Consider the following 26,737-nt stretch of genomic DNA (forward strand, 5'->3'; position numbering starts at 1 on the left):
TTGAGTGGACTGAATGGGCACGTAAGGGTTGTAAATGTGAGTTGGGCATTGGTTGAATGTGGGTAAAATTAGATGGCTAGGTGGCTTTTAAGGTTCTTTGCAGCTCTGAGATACTGTAAGGCTACTTCTCCATGTTGTATGTATACATAGATAATTTGCACCCTCACTTGCACTTATTTTCTTTCTTAAATGAAAATAGATAGAAGAAACTGATTGTTTCTCCTACTCAACCCTGGATGCAGTTGAACCCTGCAGAACATCATTTTTTTTCCTGGTGGGGTATGATCTCTTTTGTCAGGAAAAAAATTATGAGTACTTGATAATAGCATCAAAAGATGTACAGTTATCAAGCTGTTTATACCCAAAGAGAGTTTATACCCAAAAAGAGTTTAAAATGAATTTTATTTTTAAAATTTATAAATTATAATTATGATTTGATAAGACTAAAGATCAGGGGTTTGTTCAACAGGAACCAAAAACCAGTTTCAAGTAAGGATATATATATATATATATATATCCCTTGGAACCCATTTCCACAGTATTGCCATGACTACATAAGGCAATGATTTTTTTAATAGTTATTTATTATGAAAGACAAAGTTTTATCTTAGGAGGTTAGCTACGCATATCAAATGCAGCTTCTAAGATTCCACAGTACATTTCTAAATCATTGTATAACACATCAGAATTTCTACAGCAGCATGATTTCCTTAAGGACATAGATCCCGTAATTTTAGTAGGTACTCAATAAATAAATTTGATGTATTTTTATTTGTAAAAGAAAATGTAAGGTTTGAAAATAGAGAAGCAATTCTTGTTTCTCCGAACTTCAGATGAGATGGCAGAGAATGGATTATTTCTGTAGAAATAAAGCTCCTAAGCCCTCATCAAGCCTTCATGGTTGGCAATGACAGGTATAACTTCTCCCAGGTTCCGGAGGCAGGTGTGTAGCTGAACATGACAGGAGAGGTTTTTCTCAGACAAATGCAGGAATACCAGAGATTCTTGTCAATTTTTGAAAATTAATTCCTTTATTTGGAAAGACAGAACCACATCAGTTTAGCCATTTCGTGGAACTTGCAGGAGGTCTAGGTGGAGCTGCTCTTCTTTTTTGGTCTCAGAGATACACAATATAGCTCTCTAAAATACTTGGCTTCCTGCTAAGGCAGATTATAGTCAATAGTCCAGGAGGCATTGATGTAGAGGAAATCCCTTATATTTAATCTGCAAAGCTGAAGTTGGAATGTGATGATATTCAAGGGAAAGCTTCAGGTGAAAATGCATGTCCTCTAGAAAAAGAAAATTACAATTATCCTCTGCACAATTAAAGGTAGTTTCTTTCATAACTACAAGCTACTACAAACTTGTACTATTGAGCAAGGACTCTATAAAGACCCCAAATGATCATATGGAACTTGAAAATGTACACTTGCATGTGATTTGATCATAAATTAAAAAGGAAATGATACATTAATGCTTTTTTTTTGTTTTTTGAGACAGAGTCTCACTCTGTTTCCTAGGCCGGAGTGCAGTCATGTGATCTTGGCTCACTGCAACCTCTGCCTCCTGGGTTCAAGCGATTCTTGTGCCTCAGCCTCCTGAGTAGCTGGGATTACAGGCGTGCACCACCATGCCCAGCTAATTTTTGTATTTTTAGTAGAGACAGGGTTTTGCCATATTGCCCAGGCTGGTCTCGAACTCCTGATCTTAAGTGATTACCCACCTTGGCCTTCCAAAGTGCTGGGATTACAGGTGTGCCACCGTGCCCAGCCAATACTTGGCATTTTTTTTTGTTTTAACCAAGAGAAATGTTAAGAAGTTGGTTTTAGAACAAGCCTTCTTTGTATAGGAATTCTGCTCATTGGAGACAGTGGAACAATGGATTTGTGAATGTATTAAAAGGTTGCAATGGATATATGCTATTTTTGCTTGCTGAGCATTTATCCTCACTTGATGAGAAAAAGTACATGAGTTTTCCTTTGGGGTAACAAATTCCATGGTCTCTGGCCAAGTGTCCAGATGGGGCTCTATAGCATGAAGAATGTGACAGTGATTCCCAAGGATATCACGTTTGTTTCAGGAAAAGGGATCTGACTGAAGTGGGCCAATCAAAGTCAATTATTTGAGTCTTAAGGACGCTTTCTACAAGCGATGCTCTTTATTTTCTGCTGGACTTGAACATGGAAGGCATGGACTGACTATCTTACCTCTTCTTAGAGCCTGAGAATAAGCCATTATATCAGAGAACAAGGCAGAGAGAAAGAAAGAGCCTGGTTTTGCTGATATAGTTTAAACCTTGGGCTCAAACCATCTCTATATATATGGTTTTAAAATTCATATAAATAAATATATATTCTCATATATATATTCATTTATGTGAATTTTTAATCTCTGTGATCAATACATCCTTTATTTGCCAAAATAGCATGAATAAGGTACATATATTATACAAAAAAAGGTATTTAACTAATATGGTGATTGAATTAAAGGTGGCTCCTATTCTATGTCCTCTTTAAGACAATGTAGTATTTCTGTGAAAATATAAAATAAAAATTGCTCATCAAGTTACCATGACTCAGAAACTGAAAAGCTCACACAAGTAAACAATTATATTGAATGCTGGTGCAAAACAAGTTTAATAAAATGTAATGCTTTTTTTTTCTCAATTCAACATGAGGGAAACATTATTTCTTACCGTTTTAGAGATCCCCACTTCTTTTGTTTGTAATTCTTATTCCAAGATCCTTTGCAAAATAATTGTCTATACTGTAGTTTAATTTCCTTAAAACTGTGGAAGGTTAAATAATTGTCTGGAGGCAACAGGATCTCATGGTGTCTTTTTCTGGGCTTACAGCTTTACTTGGAGCACATCCTGTATATGTTCCTAAAAAAAAGTATGTGGGAAATAATTTTTTGGGAAGAATCTAAAAATGTTTAGAGCCTACCCTCACACTTTAAGTTAGCTCAATATAGAATTCTAGTTTGAAAATACTTTTCTTTCATAATTTTGGAGACATTACTCTATTATCTTCCAGCTTTTAGTCATGCTGCTGAGAAATACAGTGTCATTCTTACATCTCACCCTTGACTTATGCTCTGTCGCCTCCCTCCCTCACCATTCATGGACATTCTCTTAATCCCCTGTCTTCAACACAGCACCTTTGTCTCACTCTGCTGAGCTTAGTATCCTTGAGTCCCAAGTCTTTCTGGACCCAATTTCTCTAGAGATTAAATTTTCTCTTCTCTTGAAGTGATGGGTAAGGGGAGGGAGAACTCACCTGGCACAAGGTAGAAGAGGTATCTAGTATCTAATAAATCCTTATACAGTCCCATCCTCTGCCTCCCAAAATGCCCATGCTTCCAATTCCTAAGCACTTTCCAGGGTTCTAAACATTTTCTCATTCTGACTCTAATCAATATCCTTCTGTCTAAGTTTCAGCTTTTTTTAATGCATTGAGTCATTTACCACTTCTCAATTCATTCCCATCTTCTAACGTTCTATGGAAATATCTTACTTGCTATTGTCTCCTGTCCTATTTTCATTTTCCTTTAAGGTTTATAATGTTTTTTATTCCTTTATGTTATGCTAAAGGTATTTCAGGAAATAAATGTATGTAGTCAAACCATTTCAAGTGGAACTTCCAATTCTCAAGTAAAAATAAAATTACTTTATGCATCTGTTCATTCTTTACAAATTTCATTAAGGATATAGACCATGGCTGACATCTATGGCATCTTTAGTTTTCCTAACACTGAACTTTGCATTGTAAACCCAACAGTGTTTATTGATGATATGTATTTATTCTCTTTGTTTATTTTTTGTGGAGGTACTTATCTTGATAGATGATAGATTTCATTTTACAAATCCAGAACCTTATGCTTTCACTTACTATATTCTTTTCAAATACCTAATCTGAGTAAGGGACAGAGTCAGGGTGTGTGTGTGTGTGTGTGTGTGTGTTTGTGTGCATGCATGTACCTGATCTAGAAATACAAGATACTTACTGCTCACCTATAAGTAGCTCACTGTCAACATGGGGAGTGAGAACTTCTATTCTTAGAATGTTAAAAGCGACATGATAATTAGATAGCAATAGGATAAAAATAAAGCGCTGTTATAAGGTTAAGTTATTTGCCAAACAAGACGTAAGTGTTTGTGCTCAGAAGCTGGGCAGATCTTCCTCTGAATGAGTAGAATAGAAAACTTTCATAATAGGATTAGATTTAGTGAAGCCTTGATGGATAGACTTAAAATTATTTAATTTTTAGACTGATGATCCAAAGACTGCCATGTACTCATGAAATCTAATTTCCTAATCCACTTATCTTATCCTTGGCACACAGCTAGACTATATATCTCAGCCACCCTCGCAGTTAGGTGGGGCCATGAAGTATTGGTAGAACATCCCGCCATCCCTGTCCTATTTATTAGAAAACCTCTCAGGTGATATTATACATTCTCTTTCTTCCCTAGCCTATGGTCAGTCTTTGCACTCTCGTTCCTGTCCAAATTGACATATGGCTATAAATCTTCATGTGCAACTCTCTTTTCTAACTAGACTTGTGGTTTCTGCCATCTCCTGACTTCCTCACCTAATGCCCCTAGGTTATGGCCTGACACAAATTGAACTGGAAGTGATAGCAAAGGATTCAGCCAAGCTAGTAGGCACTCCACGTGTGGGGCTGAAGCTGGAGATGGGAAGTGAGTTCCACTCTGTACATTTTTCTGGAGTTTGAATCCCTGAACTGGCTGACATATAAAGGATGGTCTACACTGGTTCGGCATGTATGATTTGATTGTAGTGAAATATTTGTTCCCTGAGCCAATCAATAGCTGTCCTATGGGAGGAAATCTCCTTTTTTTCTGCAAATCTTCTTTCTTTCTTTTTTATTTTAAATTTGTTTCTATGTTTTTAATGTAACATTTACATATTAAATGTACACCTTAAAATGCTGGGTTTACCACATGTGTGGAACAATGCCAAACTGTAGAAATGACTTGGCTGTAGGGGTTAATTCTCTTGATAAGGTTGCCCGGCCGGGTGTGGTGGCTCATGCCTGTAATCCCAGCACTTTGGGAGGTCGAGGCAGGTGGATCTCCTGAGGTCGGGAGTTTGAGACCAGCCTGGCCAACATGGTGAAACCCTGTCTCTACTAAAAATATTTTAAAAAAATTAGCTAGGCTGGATGGCAGCCGCCTGTAATCCCAGCTACTCGGGAGGCTGAGGCAGGAGAATCGCTTGAACCCAGGAGGTGGAGGTTGCAGTGAGCCGAGATCACGCCATTGCACTCCAGCCTGGGCAATAAGAATGAAACGCTGTCTCAACAAAACAAAACAAAAAAAACAAAAACGACTGACCATGCTTTGTGAACATCTGGCAACCTGAGGCAATGGTGAGGCTTTTATGAATTCAGGCAGTTGTAAAGTAAAGCTGGTATGTGTGAAGGGAGTAGATTACTTAGTGGAATAAACCTTAAAGCACAGGCAATTGTGCACCACACAGCCTCTACCTGCCCAATGCAGGTATTTGGTGATGAGGGCATGAGGAGAATAACAGGATTGAATTGGGTTCTTCTACATAACCTGCTCTATTTTAGCCTGTCAACTGTGTATAACTCTTAATTCATTAGCTGTTTTCATATTAATTAGCTCCTGCATATTAAGTCTTCTTTCCCCCAATCATGACTCAAAGTTTAACCACCCTTCTCAATTTGTGACATTAAGAAGAATCACATAATGAATTGCATTTTCAATCAACTATGCACAGATTGCCTTCAATGACAGGCAAACCCAAGGCCTGTAGTTAAAGCTGCAGAAAAAATCCAAAGACCTTTTGCATATTGCATAAGCACATATGGGATTCTCTGCTTTAGCATCCTATGAGAATGAGGCTGATCAGATTGTTCTGAAGGAAACAAATTATAGAAAAGCTTTTGCCAGAATCTATTGAAATCATTTTCTGTTAGCCAGGGACTATTTTTTATTCCAGATTCTTGTAATTAATTCCATATTCAAAGCCTGTTTTCTATAGGCAGAAAGATACACTTCTTTCTCATTTTTAAAGGGTGAAAGGTGGGAAAGTTTCTTAATTTATTTTCTTGGAGAAAACAATATATAGCAAGGCAGCATTATAATCTCTTTTAAGGATTTATTGAAATGTCAAACTCTGGGGGACTGAAGCTGTACAAGGAAAATGAATAAACAGCAGATTAGCATTTAGACAATATTCTTTTATTGCTTGACTATAGGAAATAATGCTGAATAAAATTAATTTGGAATTTGGCAGGAATTTAAATAGTAGAGGTAAAACATGCAAATAATTGAGTACATCTGAGTCTTGTAGGAACATTTATTGGAATAAATTAAGGAATACCGTGATGACAAAGATTCTTTTGGACGCTGTAAATACAGTCATGCATTTTTTAATGATAGGGTTACGTTCTGAGAAATGCATCATTAGGCAATTTCCTCGTTGTGCAAACATCATAGAGCACACTTTCACTAACCCAGATGGTATAGCCTACTACAGACCTATGCTATATGGTGTAACTTATTGTTCCTGGCTATAACACAGGCGTTAGTATTTGTGTATCAAAACATACTAACTATAGAAAAGGTACAGTAAAAATATGGTATAAAAGGTAAGAAAAGGTACACCTGTATAGATCATTTACCACAAATGGAAGCTGTAGGACTGGAAGTTGCTCTGGGTGAGTCAGTGAGTGAGTGTGAAGGCCTAGGACATTACTGTCCACTACTGTAGACTTTATAAACACTGTATACTTAGGCGAGACTAAATTCGTTAAAAAGTGTTTTTCTTTCTTCAGTGATAAATTAACCTTAGCTTACTGGAAACTTTTTACTTTATAAACTTAACATTTAAAAAACTATTTGACCCTTTTGTAATAACCTTTATGTACCATACATAGTTGTATGTGCTACATTTTTATATGACTGGCAGTTCAGTAGGTTTGTTTACACCAGCATCACCACATGGCTATGACATCACTAAGCTATACTAGTTTTTCAGCACCATTGTAATTTTATGGGACCGCTATTTTATATGCAGTTTGTCATTGACCAAAATGTCATTATGTGGCATATGACTGTTGAAAACAATAAGAAAGTAATGAAGTTTATATTTATCCAATACTTCTCTGGAATTAAAGAAAAGAAAAAGCCCTTTTTTTTAGCATCAGGTTTTTTTTTATCACTAGCAAAATTGAGGACTAAAACCCATTGTTGGTAGTAACCATTGAAACCATAATTTGTTGGTGAGTTGTCTAGGCCAGAAGTATAATGATTTCAAACCCTATGTGCCCAGTTTCTGTCAAGAATAAATAAAGAATGTCCATGTTCTAGTTATTTGGAGTCTTTGGATTGCATTAGATGAGGAAAGGACACATCATTTTTAATAGAAAGTTTTTTTTAAGACAAGGACCCACTCACCCAATTTAATTACTGTAGTTTATTGAGCATAAAGGGTGGACATTGCAGTTATTCTCCTTACTTTCATTTTATATCCAGTTAGAACTAGGTAGCCTATTTAAAAGTATATGTTCAAAAAAAATACTTTAATGGAGAAACTTAAAAATAGCCTCAATTTGAAAGCCGTTAATTTTACTGCTGAAGGCTCCAAACTTTGGCATGACTTCATTAGATTACACAACTGAACAGAATTAGTTCATTGCATTCATTCTTCTTATTCTATGATATGACCTTTTGGGGCATTGTTGGGCCATCTCCATTATGTGTCTTGAAATGCCTGAGTCTATTATCATTTTCAGTCAAGAAAATAGTGGTTCACTCTTTTCATCCCAGCACACTTTATCTAGTAGAAGAATTTGGAAAGAAATGAAGTGACCTCTGCTTAATATGGTTGGGAACAACTTAAAGACCAAAGAACTGATGTGGGGACAGTCCATCTATAAGAGGACACTAATAGGGACCAAACCACTGCCCAGAGGGTTGTTTAGATGCAATGTCATATTCTAAATGGCAGTACCCCACCTTTGCATTTCTTTCTCTTCACTCTTATTAGTTTATCTGAGTGGGCATCTTGATAAGTCTATTTTTGCTATGCCTTTTAAAATAAAGGATATCCTTTCTTTGAAGAAAGAGGAAGAAAAGAAGGAAGAAGAAGAAGGAGAAGAAGGAGAAGGAGAAAAGAAGAAGAAGAAGAAGAAGATGAAGAAGAGGAAGAAGAAGGAGAAGAAAGGAGGAAGAGGAGGAAGAGGAGGACAAAGAACAAGAGGGAGAAAAAAATAGATTAAAAAAAGATTAGGTTTGGGATTACAGGAACCTGGGCATCAATTGTGGGTGTGATTAATGAGGGCCATACTGTTTTACCTGACAACAGTGACCCCAACTGGTTGAGTGGAAAATTGCTTAAGAAGACATGCTTGGCCTTCTCACAGATACTGCACAGTCTTACAATCCTAAGTAAGGAATGAAAACACAGAGAATCACCATGCCTGAGAGTAGTGAGAGGTGATGGACAGGAGGCGTTTTTTTTCCTTCCCTTTGCCTCCTTCTTACCCCCTTCCCTTGCCAACTCTCGCTCCTCCCTTCCCTTTTCTAATTTTCCTTTCTGCTGCTGTTCCACTTCTGTTCACTAACCCAAATGGCTATTTTGTGACACAGACTTGATTTACTATAAACATTTAGTCCAAAAATGAATTATGGAGGAAAAAAATGAGACCCTCCGAATCCATTAATCTCATGACCTAATCCGATATTACAGTCTATGTCCCTTGAGTGCAATTGCATTATTTAAGCATAATAGTGATTTGAATTTATAGATTTCCTACAGCCACGAGTAGAATTGAAGACCTATCACATTAGTGTAGACCTCTCAGCATAAAAATTCATTTGAGGCAGTACATTTCAATGCCCAGTGGTTTTTCCTGAGTATGTTTAAACATGAGGTAACCATATATCTCTTGCTTGTACATCGGACTATTTAAATGCTGAGTGCAAAACTGGAAACATATTTGATTTCCTTAAGTCTATTCAGCAGCATAAAACTATTATAAAAACATTTGTAAGGCTAACAGACTTTTTCCTCCATAATCCCAAAGAAATTGTTGTTCAAATGTGTATTGCCAGTAGGTGCTGGCTAGGCCTCAGAGGATTTATAATGAATGATCTAAAGGTTCCCCCTCCTGGCCGGGCGCAGTGGCTCACGCCTGTAATCCCAGCACTTTGGGAGGCCCAGGCGGGTGGATCACGAGGTCAGGAGATCGAGACCATACTGGCTAACACGGTGAAACCCCGTCTCTACTAAAAATATAGAAAATTAGCCGGGCGTGGTGGCGGGCGCCTGTAGTCCCAGGTACTCGGGAGGCTGAGGCAGGAGAATGCCGTGAACCCTGGAGGCGGAGCTTGCAGTGAGCTGAGATCGCGCCCCGGCACTCCAGCCTGGGAAACAGAGCAAGACTCCGTCTCAAAAAAAAAAAAAAAAAAAAGATTCCCCCTCCTGTTGGTGAACAGGAAATACTTCCCTTAATGAGGGATGTTTCGAGGAAGTTGGAAGTCCTTCCTTCATTCACCGAATTCCTATTTCATTCCAGTTCCATGTAGCCATTGAACATTGTGTCTTTGTCTCTCTGGCATCTAAGACCCCTTATATCTTAGGAGAATCCCTAATTAGATGTTATCTTGATGGGGTCAGTGTCCACTTCTCAATATGAAAACGCAAAGGGCTAGGTCCTCTTTTTCTCTGATCCTGATAATACTGCCTAGACATAACCCAGCCTGAGTTGATTGGATGCTCCTGCCGAGGATTTTAAATCTTGAATGAGTAAATAAAAGAAAGGATGATAGCGTTTCCTTCGCAGAAGTGGCAGTGATGTTGAAAATCCTGTGGTGGAAATATCCTGGCAGGTTAATACTGCTGAAAATGTTTGTGTGCTTCTGGCTTCTTGGTTTTTCAGATATATATTTTCTAAGCCTGATCCTTAAGTTTTCATCAATGCTGAGAGTCCTCAATATTTTTCCAATAATTTTATTTTTGGTTGACAGAACTAGATTTAGTATCAGTGGTAAATAGAAATACTGGCCTCTATTCTTAACCTCCCCTTACATCCAAACCTTTTGCCTTGTGGCTTTGCCGTCCTTCCCACAGTTGCAATGTGTTCTTCCTCGTACCTTGACTTTGAGCTTAGCCATAACTTGCTTTGTCTAATGGAATGTGAGTAGAAGTGGGAGTGTGTCAGTTTTTAGTTTAGACCTTAGAAGACATTGCATTTCTGCCTGCCTTCTCATGCTTTTGCTGTTACCTCCTTGATACCTTCTGTTCCTTTATCCTGCACCCTAGAATGAATACCTATTGAATTGCTCAACCTTCAGTGAGTATCAAAGTCCAGCTGGAACCACAACTTGAATCAGCACCATTTGCCAAGCCCAGTCTAGATTAGTTGGCTGTCAAAAGAATCAATGATGTGTGAGTTCAGTTGAGTTTAGCAGAACCAAACCTCTCATGCTAACCTGTAGATTCCTGAGACATACATGACTTTGTTTTATGCTACTGAGATTTCATGTCTATGTTTTGCAGCATTACTGTGGCAACAGCTAACTGATATGTATCTGTTATATGCAATTTAAAGTATTTCAGCAGACATTGATAATATGAAGTGTGTGTGTGATCTTATCTTTAACTCACTGGGACTAAGTGCTACATAGCTTTAGCAATTATGTTTTCCTATTCTTTTTCCTGTTAATGGTTGGAATGAGCACATAACTTAGTTTTTTCCACCAATGAGATGTGTGGCGAGGCTTTCTGTGTGTGTGTGTATGTGTGCATGTGTAAAACGTTTTTTTTCCTTTCCCGATAAGAGAGGATACATTGGAAGAGAATTTCTCTGTTCTGTTCTTTCAGTCTTCATGTCTGAAGCTGAGGCAGTTGTCCATGTCCATTCAATAAATTAGTCTGAAGCTTTAGACAACACCTGAGTATAGCAGAGATGGAATGATCCTGAGTGCATTATGCCAATAAACCACTCAATTACCTCTAAGCTTTGTGTTATATGAGAGAATACACTTTCTTTATTTTTAAGCTGCTTGAGTTGGGTTTTCTTTACTTGCTGCTGAAAGTATCCTAACAGGTAAGTGTGTAGTGTGTATGCATGTGGGAATGCAAGGAGGATTAAATACAGTAGAAGTCGAAGTGAAAGAAAGGAAATAGTTAAGGTCATCCCTCATGAAATGGAAGGGATATGGCAGCATACGTTAGGTGGTATGTAAGCTGAGATCAGGTGGAAAACAGCCCACATCTAGCTGGATTTTCCTCTGTACCTCCTGCCATACGTTTATTTGCCCTGCATGGATTGTTAAAAAGTAAAGGGAGGCACAGTAAAATTTTAAAGAGTTTACTTGAGCAAACAGTGATTCATGAATCAAACAGTAGCAGTTTCAAACCAGAAGTGGTTCAGGAGATCCACAGAGGGAATACAAGTGGGAGGCTTTTACAGGACAAACGCAAAAGTAATGCAAAGAAAATATTTGATTGGTTGCAGTCATACAGTTGCCTTATTTGGTGTATCCCATTGGAAAATGCCTAGTTACATAAGTATATGTTTGTTGGTTGCTTCTGACTTGTCGAGCTTAAATTCTGTTTTTCTTTAACTGAGGCATTTACAAGAAATAGCTCAAGTTAAGTTTCACTTATGTTTGCAAAGCAAGAAAGGTTAAGGTTCCTTATGAGGGCCTAACTGGCTTTGTCTGCTCAGGGATTCTTTAGGCTTGGTCTCCATTTTAATGTGCTTTAATAGAATTAGCAGCAAATGATGGGAAATGTACCACCTATGTTGACCCTTTTTGCAGAGTCCACATCTAGAACACCATGACCCATATAATACTTGCCCTGCCTCTCACTTTTGGAAAGAAGTAAATGTCTAGTAGGTCAGGTTGGCTCCATAACTCATCTGAAATTGAGTGACATATTGTTTGAACACCATAACTTTGATGATAGACTCAATCCTGTTGTCCAGCCCGTATCCCAGGCCAATTGAGTCAGAATCTCTGGGGATAGAAACCAAGCATGAATATTTTCAAAGCTTCCCAAGTAAACTTAGAACAACAACAGGGCTTTATGATTCCACGGATCAGAAATCTGGGAGAAGCTTAGCAGGTGTTCTTAGTGGGTGGTTATGGCTAAGGGTGTTTCTTGCAGTTACAGTCAAGGTATTTTTTTTCTTTTTTTTATGAGACGGAGTCTCCCTCTGTCGCCCAGGCTGGAGTGCAGTGGCGCGATCTCAGCTCACTGCAAGCTCTGCCTCCCAGGTTCACGCCATTCTCCTGCCTCAGCCTCCCGAGTAGCTGGGACTACAGGCGCCCACCACCACGCCCAGCTAATTTTTTTGTATTTTTAGTAGAGACGGGGTTTCACTGTGTTAGCCAGGATGGTCTCGATCGCCTGACCTCGTGGTCTGCCCGACTGGGCCTCCCAAAGTGCTGGGATTACAGGCATGAACTACTGCGCCCAGCAACAGTCAAGGTATTGATAAGGTGTTGGCCAAGGCTGCAGTCATCTTAAGGCTTGAATGGGGCTGGGGATTTGCTTCCAAGATAGCTCACTCACATGGCTATTGATAGGCAATCTTAGTTTCTCACTGACTGTAAGAAGGAAGCATCAGCTTCTTGCTAAGTGGTTTTTGTCTCTCTCTAGGGCTGCTTGATGGTTCTTGAAACATGGCAGATGGCTTCCCCTGAGTAATTCAAGAGAGCAATGTAGATGCTCTGATGTCTTTCATGATGTAGCCTCTTAAGTTATATGCCAATATTTCCACAATATCTTATTTGTTATATCGGTCAGCCCTATTCAATGTGAGAGGGGACTACGAAAGTCTTAATGCCAAGAGTTTAGGATCATTGGGACTGTCTTGGCTGCTACAATGGGATACTAATGAATAAATGATTTGTCCTGATTTCAAAAGTGGATGCTTGGTAGGCTAAATAATGAAATCCCAGGCTTGTGGCTTTCTTGAGGAACTTGCATTGGAATCAAACTACTCTGTAGAGCAGCCCTATCAATTTCTGAAACACCAGGTGTCTGGGGGGAGCCTTTGGTCTATCTTAAAAAACATCATTCAAAGGCACAATGTCCTTTAGTAAAGTCCAACTCTGCCTCAAACTAATTTCATTCAGATTCAGATCAGCTGGGATTAGCAGCTGATGCTTAGCAAGCAAATAAATTAGGTGTCAGCTCTATTAGTACTGGTTCTTCTGAAAGTGAGAGGACTTATTATAACTACCAATTGTATATAGCTATAAAAGAGCTCTCTAACATTAAGAAGTATACTGAATTATATAAAAATTGGGGTTTCCTTCTCACCTTTTGCCAGCTTTCTGAGTATGGAAAAATAATGGTTTTCAATGCAGTCCTGCAGTCCTTAGTCCTCTCTCTTCTTCATAATTGTCACTGCTGGAGTTGTTTACTCCAACCAAACCAAATATTATCTATATACTGATATTGCTAATTTTGTATTTTTAGTCCAAATCGCATACCAAGTGCTGGACTTGCACAGCCAACTTCCTATTCAACATCTATCCCCTCGTGAATGACTACTGGGAATCCCAAATTTTATTCAAAGCCAAATTCTTAATTATTTCTCTATACTTGTTTCTCTATTTTCTTTCTTAGTATCTGGAAATTCCATTTTTTCCAGTTGATCAGGCAAAAGTTTTGGAGTCATCCTTGCACCTCTTTTTCTCTCATTCTTCACATGCAATAATCCATCTACAATGTTTTAAAGAATTCTCCCTGCAAAGTCTCTCTCAAGTCAAATTATTTTTCACTACTTCTACCACTACTATGCTGGCCCAAGGTATCCTCATCTTTTGCCTAGAAGTGCAACAGTATCTTAATGTATCTCTTTTCTCTAACTCGGTCTTTAAAATTAATTTTCCATATAGCATTTAAAAATGGGAGGCAGATGACAGTTTTCTTTTTTAAAATCTTCTGCTGGCTTCATATTTCTACAACTGTTATTTTAGCCTGTGATGCCTAACATGATCTATTCCCCATTCCTCTTCCACTCTCATTATCTCTCTGCCCTTATCTCTTACTCTCTCCCGTATCCACTCCACTTCACTCCACTCCACTTCACTCTCACACTGGCCTCCTTGCTATTCTTTGCACACCAAGCATACTCATTCACCCTCAGGGCCTTTGTGTTGCCTGTCCCCACTGTCTAGAACTTCCTCACTGCCCCTCATACTGCTTGGTTTGCTTTCTTCCTTCTTTTATATCTCAGCTTAAATATCTTTCTAATAAAGAGGAATTTTCTTCCCTCCATATATAAAGAGTATTTTATTCAACCTCATGAATTCCCCTTACTCTATTCTTTTTCCTTCAAAATATTTATTATTACTTGATGTCCATTTACTCATTTTATTGTGACAACCGTAATAGAATGAAAAGCTTCATCCTGACAGCACCATTGGCAGTTTTGGTCTTTGCTGTATTGAGAAATATTAGAACCAATCATGGAAGATAGTAGGTACTCAATAAATGTGGTTTGAATGGAATTAGATTACATTTATTCATGACATTTCCTAAAATTTCATGTTCATATATCAAGACTGTCCTCTGAATAGCAAAACCAAAGTAAAATACCACTGTGCCAAATATTTAAGGAGCAAAGTTACAGAATAAAAGGGGATCTTTAATATCTTCACTATTTCTTAAATTATCAACCTGAATTCAATATATCTAGGATTGATGAGCAAAATTATGAATTTAAATGATCATAAGATGTAACAGTATGTTTAATTTAAAAGACACTGTAGAAAGCAGACTTGTAAAAATCTTAAAAAAATAGACTTTTTTCTAAAAAACAGACAAAAAAAAATGCCAGCACAGTGATAATTCAGGAAGTTTTATTTAATAGCAGCTGGTGTCTCTCTGATATATTAGAAAATACAATTAAGTTTTTACACAATATTATACCGAAGCATATTTTGCTTTCATATTCTTGGAAGAAAATCCACTAGCTTAGGGCTACCAACCTGGCAGGACAAGTCAGTTATCAGACAGAGTAATCCAACACACCAAACAACTTCTATGCATAAATGGCACAATGATATAAACAGTGGCTGTGTAAAGTTAATTTGTTTGTGGAATTAAGGGGGTAGTATAACCACCCTAAGAGTGGTGGTGCTAGGGAACCAGAATAAAATCAAAGAAAGGAACAAGAAAAAGAGGGGGATTTCCTCTTCCGCTCTCATTACCTCTCTGCCTTTATCTTTTACTCTCTCCCGTATCCACTCCACTTCACTCCACTCCACTTCACTCTCACAATGGCCTCCTTGCTATTCTTTGCACACCAAGCATACTCATTCACCCTTCAGGGACTTTGTATTGCCTGCGCCTGAGAGACAGGACTAGCTGGATTTTCTAGGCCGACTAAGAATCCCTAAGCCTAGCTGGGAAGGTGACCACATCCACCTTTAAACATGGGGCTGGCAACTTAGCTCACACCCGACCAATCAGGTGGTAAAGAGAGCTCACTAAAAAGCTGATTAGGCAAAAACAGGAAGTAAAGAAATAGCCAATCATCTATTGACTAACAGTTTAGCTGGAGGGACAATCATCGGGATATAAACCCAGGCAATCGAGCCGGCATCGGGTACACTCTTTTGGTTGCCTCCGTTTGTATGGGAGCTCTGTTTTCACTCTACTAAATCTTGCAACTGCACGCTCTTGTGGTCTGTGTTTGTCACGGCTGGAGCTGAGCTTTCGCTCGCCATCTGCCACTGCTGTTTGCCACCCTCACAGACCCGCCACTGACTTCCATCCCTCCAGATCCGGCAGGGTGTCCGCTGTGCTTCTGATCCAGCAAGGCGCCCATTGCTGCTCCCGATCGGGCTAGAGGCTTGCCATTGTTCCTGCATGGCTAAGTGCCCGGGTTCATCCTAATTGAGCTGAACACTCGTCACTAGGTTCCACGGTTCTCTTCCGTGACCCACGGCTTCTAATAGAGCTATAACACTCACTGCATGGCCCAAGATTCCATTCCTTTGAATCCCTGAGGCCAAGAATCCCAGGTCAGAGAACACAAGGCTTGCCACCATTTTGGAAGCAGCCCGCTGCCATCTTGGAAGCAGCCCACCACCATCTGGCGAGCTCTGGGAGCAAGGACCCTCTGGTAACATCCCCACTGGGGATGTAAATATATAAATTTAAATATATATAAATAAATATATAAATTTAAATATGCTTTTTTGAGGACTTCTTGGGCAGTTACATATCTAATTTTTTTGTCAGAATAATGAAATATTGTTAGAAATTCTTCATTTTGTCCAGCCTACCAGTTGATAGAGCTGTGAGAATTGGTTCTTAGATTGAGAGATGGTAGAGTTTATGCCCCTCTTATGTTGTTGAATTCAATTATGCTGCTGTCAACTTCTCAGTTACTGGTTTTTTTACCTCAGCCATAATATAGGTCATGTCTACACAGATTAACAAGTTTGAGAGATCGATCAGTCACCACAGCAATTAAGTAAAATGATTTAAAGCTGGAACTAGTTTGGAATTTTGGCCTGATGTATCCAGCAATTCAACAGATACTTAACTGGTTTGTTTATGTGGATACAACCATAGCAGCAGGCACTTTTTCTGCATGATCCTGTGCTACTAGTGACTTTAATAACTAAGATAAATGGGCCCAAAGAAGAATGAACAATGAAGAACTTTAAAACTGCTTTTAAGAATCAGGGATCTTAGCAAGATGGTGGATAGGAGGCAGGACCAGCTTGCAGCTCCAGCTCGGACGGACACGTAAAGGCTCACATTGTGAACTTTTGCTACAGAACTGCTGCAGGAATATACTAGGAAAGCTGAGAGAATCCACAGACCCTCTGAAGGAAGCGGATTGCTTCTGCAGGACCCAAGAAACAGCCCAAATACTGTGAGTGCCCAAACTGTGACAGTGGGAAAAGAGGATTGTCTGCCCCCAAACACACCCTCACTGGGGAACCTGGAGGTATAGATCATGGAAAATGGATTTGACCTTACCTGGATCTGAGTCAGTTTAGAGAGCTGAGAGAACTACAGGGGTGTAAGAAGCGGCGGGAAAAGCCCTGTGGTCTCTCTGGGTCCCCAGAGAAGCCATTTCTGACTTCTCTCACAGGGGTCCTTGAGGAGGGCTGCCAGAGTAACTGGGAAGAGACCACAGGGAGAAGGAAACCTCCAGCTAAACTTGGTAACAATTCCAACCAAAGGCGAAGTCTCCTGGCCAGAATTCGGGGGAGGGTGTGAATTCAATGCAGACTCAACAGGCTGGGAGGCGTGAAAGCCCTGCTTGCTTTCTCAGACGGAAAGCTGGTAGCCTGGGGCAAGTTCTCAGCCATACTCACCCACTACTTGGAAACAAACTCAGGGGGAGCACAGTGGGAGTGAGACCAGCCTTTTGGGATGTATAGGAGCTGGGTGAGGCTTGTAACTGCTGGCTTTCCCCCACTTCCCTGACAACCTGCATGACACAGCAGAGGTAGCCATAATCCTCCTGGGAACATAACTCCATTGACCTGGAAACCACACTCCCATTCCCCACAGCAGCCATGGCCCCACCCCTTGGGCAGGAGTTGCCCAAGGAGAGTCTGAGCTCAGACAAGCCTAACCCTGCCCGCACTTGATGGTTCTTCCCTACCCACTCTGGTAGCTGAAGACAAAGAGCATATTCTGTTGGGAGTTCGAGGGCGCTGCCCACTTCCTGATTCTCCATATTCTACCACAGCTGATACTCTCTTGAAAGTACCACCTCCTGGCAGGAGGCCAACCAGCACAAAAATAGTGCATTAAACAACCAAAACTAAGGACACTCACAGAGTCCATTTCACTCCTTTTCCACCTCCACTGGAACAGTTGCTGGTATCCGTGGCCGAGAGACCTGAAGATGATTCACATCACAGGACTCTGCAGACAACTCCCAGTACCAGCCCAGAGCCTGGTAGCCCTGCTGGGTGGCTAGATCCAGAAAAGAAATAACAATTACTACAGTTCAGCTCTCAGGGAGTCACATCCTAGGAAAAGGGGGAGAGTACTACATCAAGGGAGCACCCCATGGTGAACAGCAGAACAAAAGAATGTAAACAGCAGGCTTGAGCCCCAGATCTTCCCTCAGACATAGCTTACCCCAATAAGAAGGAACCAGAAAAACAATTCTGGTAACATAACAAAACAAGGCTCTTTAGCACCCCCCACCATCAAAATCACACTAGCTCACCAGCAATGGATCCAAACCAAGAAGAAATCCTTGATTTAACCTGAAAAAGAATTCAGAAAGTCAATTATTAAGCTAATCAAGGAGGTACCAGAGAAAGGAGAAGTACAATTTAAGGAAATAAAAAAAAATGATAGAAGATATGAGGGTAGAAATCTTCAGTGAAATAGATGGCATAAATGAAAAACAGTCACAACTTCAGGAAATAAAGGACACACTTAGAGAAATGCAAAATGTTCTGGGAAGTCTCAGCAATAGAATCGAACAAGCAGAAGAAAGAACTTCAGAGCTCAAAGACAAGGTTTTTGATTTAACCCAATCCAACAAAGACAAAGAAAAAAGAACTTTAAAAAGTGAACAAAGCCCCGCAGAAGTTCGGGATTATGTTAAACAACCAAACCTAAGAATAATTGGCATTCTTGAGGAAGAAGAGAAATCTAAAAATTGGGGAAACATATTTGGGACTTAATTAAACTAAAGACCTTTTGCATGGCAAAAGGAACAGTCAGTAGAGTAAACAGACAACCCAGCGAGTGGGAGAAAATCTTCACAATCTGTACATCCAGCAAAGGACTAATATCCAGAATCTACAAGGAACTCAAACAAATTAGCAGGAAAAAAACAAACAATCCCATAAAAATAGACATGAATAGACATGAATAGACAATTCTCAAAGGAAGATATACAATGGCCAACAAACATATGAAAAAATGTTCAACATCACAAATGATCAGGGAAATGCATATCAAATCCACAATGTGATACCACCTTACTCCTGCAAGAATGGCCATAAAAAAAAAAATAGATGTTGGCATGGGTATGGTAAACAGGAACACTTTTACACTGCTGGTGGGAACTAGTACTGAGGGAAGAGAGAGACCCTGTCATATTGTTTTATATTGTTTCATACTCAGTACCTGTTTTTTTTTTAAAAAAAACTAAGGACGTAAAACCCAAGACAGGCAGCTGGGCGCCAGGCCCGAAACCAGGTCTGGGCCTGCCTGGCCTAAACCCAGTAGTTAAAAATCAACTCATAACTTAGAAACCAATGTTATTCATAGACTCCAGACATTGTATAGAAGAACATTGTGAAACTCCCTGCCCTGTTCTGTTTCTCTCTGACCACTGGTGCATGCAGCCCCATCACGTACCGCCTGCTTGCTCAAATCAATCACAACCCTTTCATGTGAAATCTTTAGTGTTGTGAGCCCTTAAAAGGGACAGAAACTGTGCATTTGGGGAGCTTGGATTTTAAGGCAGTAGCTTGCTGATGCTCCCAGCTGAATAAAGCCCTTCCTTCTACAACTCAGTGTCTGAGAGGTTTTGTCTGCGGCTCGTCCTGCTACAGTACAACCACTGTGGAAAACAGTATGGAGATTCCTTGAAGAACTAAAAGTAGAACTACCATTTGACTCAGCAATCTCACTACTGGGTATGCACCCAGAGGAAAATAAGCCATTATACAAAAAACATAGTTGCACACACATGTTTATAGCAGCACAATTTGCAATTGCAAAAATGTGGAACCAGCCCAAATGCCCATCAGTCAACGAGTGGATAAAGAAACTGTGGTATGTATATATCATGGAATACTACTCAGCCATAAAAGGAATGAATTAATGGCATTCACAGCAACTTGGATTATATTGGAGACTTAATCTAAGTGAAGTAACTCAGGAATGGAAAGCTAAACATCGTATGGTCTCACTCATAAGTGGGAGCTAAGCTATGAGGACGCAAAGGCATAAGAATGACACAATGGACTTTGGAGACTTGGAGAAAAGATGGGAGGGGGTTAGGCATAAAAGACTACAAGTAGGGTGCAATGTATACTGCTCGGTGGTGGTTGCACCTAAATCTCACAAATCACCGCTAAAGAACTTATTCATGTAACCAAACACCACCTATTCCCCAATAACCTATGGAAATAAAATATTGATAAAAGAGCTTACTCATGTAACCAAATACCACCTGTTCCCCCAAAAGCCTATGGAAATTAAAAAAAAAAAACTGACTTTAAAAAAAATTGTGGCAGACTGTAATGTGAGTATGAACAGCTTTTATTTTATCATGACACTTCAGATACTCTGTTTTGTTCTTTAATCATTTTAATGGAGGAGATGCACCTAGTAGGCAATCTGTTGTTCACTCTTTTTTAAAAAAAATATTTTTCTTGGAAAAGATATTAACCTGAAATATGTGCATAAATTTTTTCCTTTTCCTTTCATTATTTCAGTTTTTTTTTCACTACGTTGGCATTGTTCTAAGCACTGAGGTTTTCTTTCTTTATCTCTCTCTTTGCTTTAAAAAGATGTAGAGGGTGGGTATGGTGGCTCATGCCTGTGATCCCAACACTTAGGGAAGATGAGGTGGGAAGATCACTTGAGTCCAGTAGTTTGGGACCAGCCTGGGTAACATAGTGATACCTCATCTCTATGAAAAATCAAAAAATTAGCTGACTGTGGTGTCACACACTTTTAGTCCCAGCTACCCAGAAAGTTGGGGTGGGAGGATTGCTTGAGACTGGGAGGTTGAGGCTACAGTGAGCTGTGATTGCATCACTGCATTCCAGCCTAGGAGACAGAATGAGAGCCTGTGTCGGAAAAAAAATGTAGAAATGAATTAATCTATAAGCATATAAAGGAAGTGTGAACATTTAAATGGAAAAATATATAAAAGTTCAGCCTTAATTGTGTTTTAAACCAATATTACTAAAATGTACTTATCTACACTTCAGTCTGAAAGATTAGCAAGCTGATAGAGACATTTTAAAATTACGATTTTAGCATTATAGATTTCTGTTTTTTTAAATCAAGATGTGAATACAAAATAAAGAAAAATGATGAGTGATACTGGATTCCTATCAAATATGCTCATATTCAGACTTAAAGTTATATGAAATGCAAATTTCATGCCAATTAAAATTATCATATTCAGAAAACAACATATCCTGAGATTATACACTTCATATTTTAATACTTGTGCATGCAATACATTTGGAGTATATAATCATGAAATTGTCAAGTTTTTGTGCATAGAAAGAAATAATCTATTATCTAGCATGACAAATGGCCAATAACCATTCCTGTGTCTTCTAGTAAAAGCAATATTCATTCCTTTGACTTGGTAATCATCATTCAATGATTTACCATTTCTTTGTGCTTTTTGAGGCCCTTAGCAAATTGCAAACCTTGTATTTTTCAGGAGAAACAGTTGGAATAAATTAAGAGGAGCAGACCAATATGCCACGCAACAAATGAGAAAACCACATTAGGGTTTATAGAGGGCCTATCTTCAGTGTTGAAATGGTTTTTCCTTCATTCTTATGGGAGCCCCATTCTCATCTTCAAGCTTGAACCGTTCAGCTTGTTTTCTCTTGGCATTTGAATGGAAAAGTAGAGTGAGCCAGGCTTTAAATTAAATAGCAGAGTACTCTTGGGATGGGGGCCTAGTGCTATTCATAGGGAGTTGTTTTTATTCTCTGCTTTGCCCCTTCTTGGATGAGTTAGATTGGAGTGTGTACCTCAGTTCTGCATTCTATAAACAGAATGCAATCACTCATTTACAGAGCCTTGTTAATGCCTATGCACACTTTCAAGAAAGTATTGAAGCCATCACATGAAGCTTTTCAGTATGATCCTTTTCCTTAAATCTGAGTTGAAGGTCTGGCTTGTTATAAGAACCCCTCTATTTTGAAAATGAACGATGTTTGAAAGATTATTATTGTGGAAAGAATTGGCACCCAAAATCAAGTGCCAGTCTTTCTTATTCCAAACACATTGGAACTTCTTGACAAACTGGGTCCCTAAGTGAAATCAACCTAAAGGAAAGGGAGTTTGAAACTGGCAGGAATATTTAAATGCCCACCCAATAAGTCAGAAATTATAATCACCCTGGCTGAATTTCCTTATAAATGAAAAGTCCTGCAAGTTTTGCCATGAATTAAGGGTAAATAGATTCAAAAGTCATTTGTAACAATTCATATCTAATCCCAACACATCTTTGTCAGGACTGTAGGCTAAGCCTTGGATAACAGTGGTTTGTGATAACTGAACTGAATTGCTCTTGAGGCAGTTAGAAGTTAGAAAATTGGTCACTAGCCAGGTTATATTAGGCAAAAATCATGTAATCATTATGAACCTTATTTCTTCATCTTTAAGATGGGGTATGTTCTCTCATAAGATTATAATATTAAATAATTTTAATATAAAATATGTTTAGTACTGTTAGTGGCCTCTAGTAAGAATTAAAAATCAGTATTATGTTGTTAGATGGTTAATATATCTATCACCCTAAACATTAAGTGAATGAGTTAATATGAACCATTAGACACACTTGTAAATTTCAGGACATTTTATTTCTTTTCTTCTTATTTATTTATTTTTTTGAGATGGAGTTTCACTCTTGAGTGCAATGGCTTAATCTCGGCTCACCACAACCACAGCCTCTTGGGTTCAAGTGATTCTTCTGCCTCAGCCTCCCAAGTAGCTGGAATCACAGGCATGCACCACCATGCCCAGCTAATTTTTGTATTTTTAGTAGAGATGGGCTTCACCATGTTGGCCAGGCTGGTCTGGAACTCCTGACCTCAGGTGATCCGCCTTTCTTGGCCTCCCAAAGTGCTGGGATTACAAATGGGAGCCACTGTGCCTGGCCCAGATATTTTATTTCCAAAAATGTTTCATTACTTTTACTTTTTCTTGGCTCAATTGCCTTCTTTTGCCACTTTCCTTAAAAGCTATGACTACTTAATTTTTACTGGTTCTTTTACTTAGTGAATTACTTAGTGAATTATTCCAATTATTGCTCACTAGGACAAAAGTTAAAAAGCTTATCTATGCTATGCTGTGATCAACTCCATTTCCACAAAGTGATGATGAACAAACTGATGAACTCTTCCTAATCTGGTAAGGCCACTGATGGTTGTAAGAGGGGGAGATGTCAGTGATTCTCAACTCTGCTGCTTGTGAGAATCACCCTGCCTGAGCTCCATACCTGAAGATTCTGGTTTAATGGATCAGGTAAGGACCTGTCCTGACTGGGTGCTAAAAGCTCTCCAAGTGCGTTTAACATGCAACCAAGATTGAGACTCACTGGGTTGTCTGTATGGAAGCTTTGGTTTTAGCAGAGTTGCTCTTAACAAGGTCTAAATTGTGAATTTATCCATGTTTTCATCAAGGATAGTAACTAGCACTTGGGAGTTAACCTTGTTTGTTTTTTAGGTTGCTTTAGTTTAGTTCAACTCATGCACTGAAGATTTCAAGTTCAACTGTAACTTTTAAGGAAATTTTATTCCCCCTTTACTGTCTATGTTATGGCTCATACGTGAAAGGCTCCTACTTCGAATGTGAGAGTTAATTGGACTCATTTGCAACTATTGAGTGCATTGCCCAAATTTAGACAAGCAGTATAAGTGAACCCCAGTTAGTGTGGGCATGAGTTTGGCATCCTTTTTTTTCTGTCTTTCTAATGCTACTGAAATTTTTTAGAAGTGCCTGCTATTGTATTTTTAGTCTTTGGTTAGTGATGTTTATATCAAGCACAGGTAATATCACATTTAGTAACTGATGAATCCACAGACGAAGAGAACATGTGAGCTTCCCTTAAGGGAGGCTGCTAGGTGCAGCCCACATTACACCTTCCTGACTGTCCTGTATTGGTCCATCTGTCTCCACATCTTATTCCTACTGCCAGGGCTCTTCGTTCCACTCTGGAACTTTGAGAAGGGCCCTTCCTCAAGGACAAACTTGAGTGCTTCCTCCTCCATAAACCTTTTCCACTTCTGGCTATCCCTGCCTCTGTGATCCCATCTTCCTTTTCATTCCTGTTTTCACCCACCCCATAATCCAGTTACTTCAAGGCTGCTGTTTATACTTTTTATGTCTGCATCTTGTCTTTGTAACTAGCTTTAAACTATTTCAGGTTTAGGGAAATTCTATTGGCTTTACGAATAAGGTCCTGTATTTCTTGATAAATGTGTGATGGTGGTGGTGAAGTAGAAATTGCTTTTGAGAAAAAGAATAGACATGGTCTGGATTTATTAGGGAAGACAACAGAGAAAGTAGAACTTGAACAGACACAGAGGATTTGGTAGAATATATGTTGTTGGAGGAGAGATCCGTCTACAAAGTGCTATTTTTGGTCAGGCATGCATATTCTGTGTGTGTGTGTGGCCTGTGTGTGTTTACAAACATACACATAATATGTACATGTAGTGCCTTACTTCTTAATACATGACTTCAGAATCTTCCCTGATATATACCAATTTTGCATATCTGATATATACCAGTGTTTCAATTTCCAGTCTCCAAGTGAGGGCAAAATATACGTCTTTGAAACTTACTTCTAAATGCCAAGTAAAGGAATGTACACATTATTCTGATTCGTATACACCCTTAACTGGAGTGAATTCTAACTGTTGTTCCTTATCATTTTTCAATAACATGATCGGGGAAGAAGGAATACTAATGTTATCTTATAACCTTAGCACTTGCTATTTAAAAATTTGTAGCCAAATGTCTTCCCATATGCATTTTGAACTAGGAATATTGTATTGGAATAGAGCATCAGTGATCTCATTCACTTAAAAGTCTGTTTGGCGTTGCATGTGAAATTAAAAGCTTTTAAAGTTAACTGTGTAACAGAGATGCAACTGGAACTCTTGTCAGCAGTCCTAGCTCTGACAGCTACCTTAACTGCCTAATTGGAACATGGGAGATACAAGAGGAGGGATAGTAAAATTAGCCATTAACCTGTTTTTAATTATTATGGCATTGATGTCAAGTCAATGCCACTGTCACAAAATCATCTTCTTTTGCTCTTTTGGTTTGGGGGACTAGACTTTTCTGTCCAGTAAGGCATTTATTTATTCAAAATTTAAAGCTTAATTTTAGGTTGAGGGCCTTTATGTATACCCAATTTTCTTTTTCTTCTGAGGACTACTCAGCTTTCTTACAACATACTTGACCTTGCATCTAGCCTTCCTCCTAAATTTCCCTGTGGTTTTGTATTCAGCATTAGCTGACTCCCACAGTAAATTCAGTGTGCCCAATTACTTTTCATAATGAAGCTCATGTAAATTGGAGTAGAGCAGAGGTTTTATTAATGAGACTGATCTATTATTAAGGTTGCTTCGATTATCTTTTCTGAATAGTGGGATGAAAGTCAGAAATAATATAAAGTCTCTTGTCAATAGGCTTGATGAAGAAAATGAAGCTTGGGAAATTTATATTTCTCAAATTTTTTTTTGCTTTTGGCAAGGCAGAGTAGTTTATTTCAAGTTCTATTCTAGTATTTTATAATTTCAACTAGAAAAATTCAGATCTTCTAAAGGTATATCAGTCATACATATTGAAAATTTTATTTATTGCAATATGGAGCTGAATGGTGATATCCTTTGGAATCCATGTATAGCAGATTTTCTTGAATACTCATGTTTTCATTTCTTATTTTCTGTTTTATCTTCTTAACCTTCTTATCTATTTTATGAATATGCTTATGATTATCATGAATGTATCTGGATTTTTAGTGTACAAAACATGATCAATGTGTCAGTACTCAGCTCACTTTTTTATAACTTAAACAGTGGGAGTATTAATGGTTAATACTTCCTGTGGTTCCACAGAAAAAAGAATAAACAGCAAGGTAATACAGTTTCAGAGTGAGGTGGGGCCCTTCTAAATGCTCCTCAACCTGTGCTAGCTACTTGCTCTGTCTACTTTATAATCGCCATTGTTTTTAGCAGGTATCTCAAAGCCTTCATCAGTGATCTTATTAATTTATATGCTTCCTGTGAATTATTTCCATGTTTTCTTTTATTTCTGACTGTTTATAATAATTTTAAGCAGAAAGAATTAAAACACATTCGGAGATGAATCAGGCAATCCACATTAAAAAAATGACATTGCACAGAGCACTGGTATGTAGAGAGAAGTAGAGGATAATTAGAATAAAGCTCAGATGTGTTTCCTGAGTTTGTGAATGAAGGTTATATATTGGATCATGTAAAGAGACATGATTTTGTCAGCTTCAGATGGGGAGGAGGCCAGGTTAGCACTGGCCTTAGATCGGAGAGGAAGGCAATTGAAGAGTGTGGAGTGCTCTGTGGCATACCAGATACCAATATTTCTATTTGCAAGTGACAGAAAATCAATTCAAACTGACTTAATTAAAAAGAAAATCTGCTGACTTACAAATTGGCTTAATTAAAACAAATTATGGGCTTACCTAATTGAAATCCAGAGAAGGCATCTCTAAAGGCAAGCATATAATTGTATCAGAAATGTCTCTTTCTTCACCTCTTGATTGTGTTTTCCTGTGTTGGTTTCATCCTCAGCTGAGCTCTCCTCAGAAGCTTCTGAGCTGTATTCGCCTTGTTTCCCAACCCTAATGGAAAGAGAGCTGCTTTTCTAACAATTTGCATTAGTTTCTGGACTAATATTTGTAAGTCCAAATTGATTCATTAGTCCTTTGTGAGCTAAACAGTGTAGTCAGAGGATGCAGTGATCTGACT

The 26,737-nt window shown here is 38.7% G+C and overlaps 1 long non-coding RNA gene across 1 annotated transcript; it reads right to left on the bottom strand.

Moving 5' to 3' along the window:
• Positions 1 to 532: 532 nt before the first annotated feature.
• LOC117980361 (uncharacterized) lies at positions 533 to 26,737 on the bottom strand. Its single transcript, XR_004671633.2, has 5 exons — positions 26,452 to 26,737; positions 18,229 to 18,268; positions 17,829 to 17,969; positions 2,696 to 2,884; positions 533 to 1,289 (listed from the first exon to the last, which is right to left on the bottom strand). It is a non-coding gene; the product is annotated as an uncharacterized LOC117980361 (long non-coding RNA).

This window comes from Pan paniscus, chromosome 4 (genome assembly GCF_029289425.2).
Source record: "Pan paniscus chromosome 4, NHGRI_mPanPan1-v2.0_pri, whole genome shotgun sequence".
Lineage (NCBI taxonomy): Eukaryota > Metazoa > Chordata > Mammalia > Primates > Hominidae > Pan > Pan paniscus.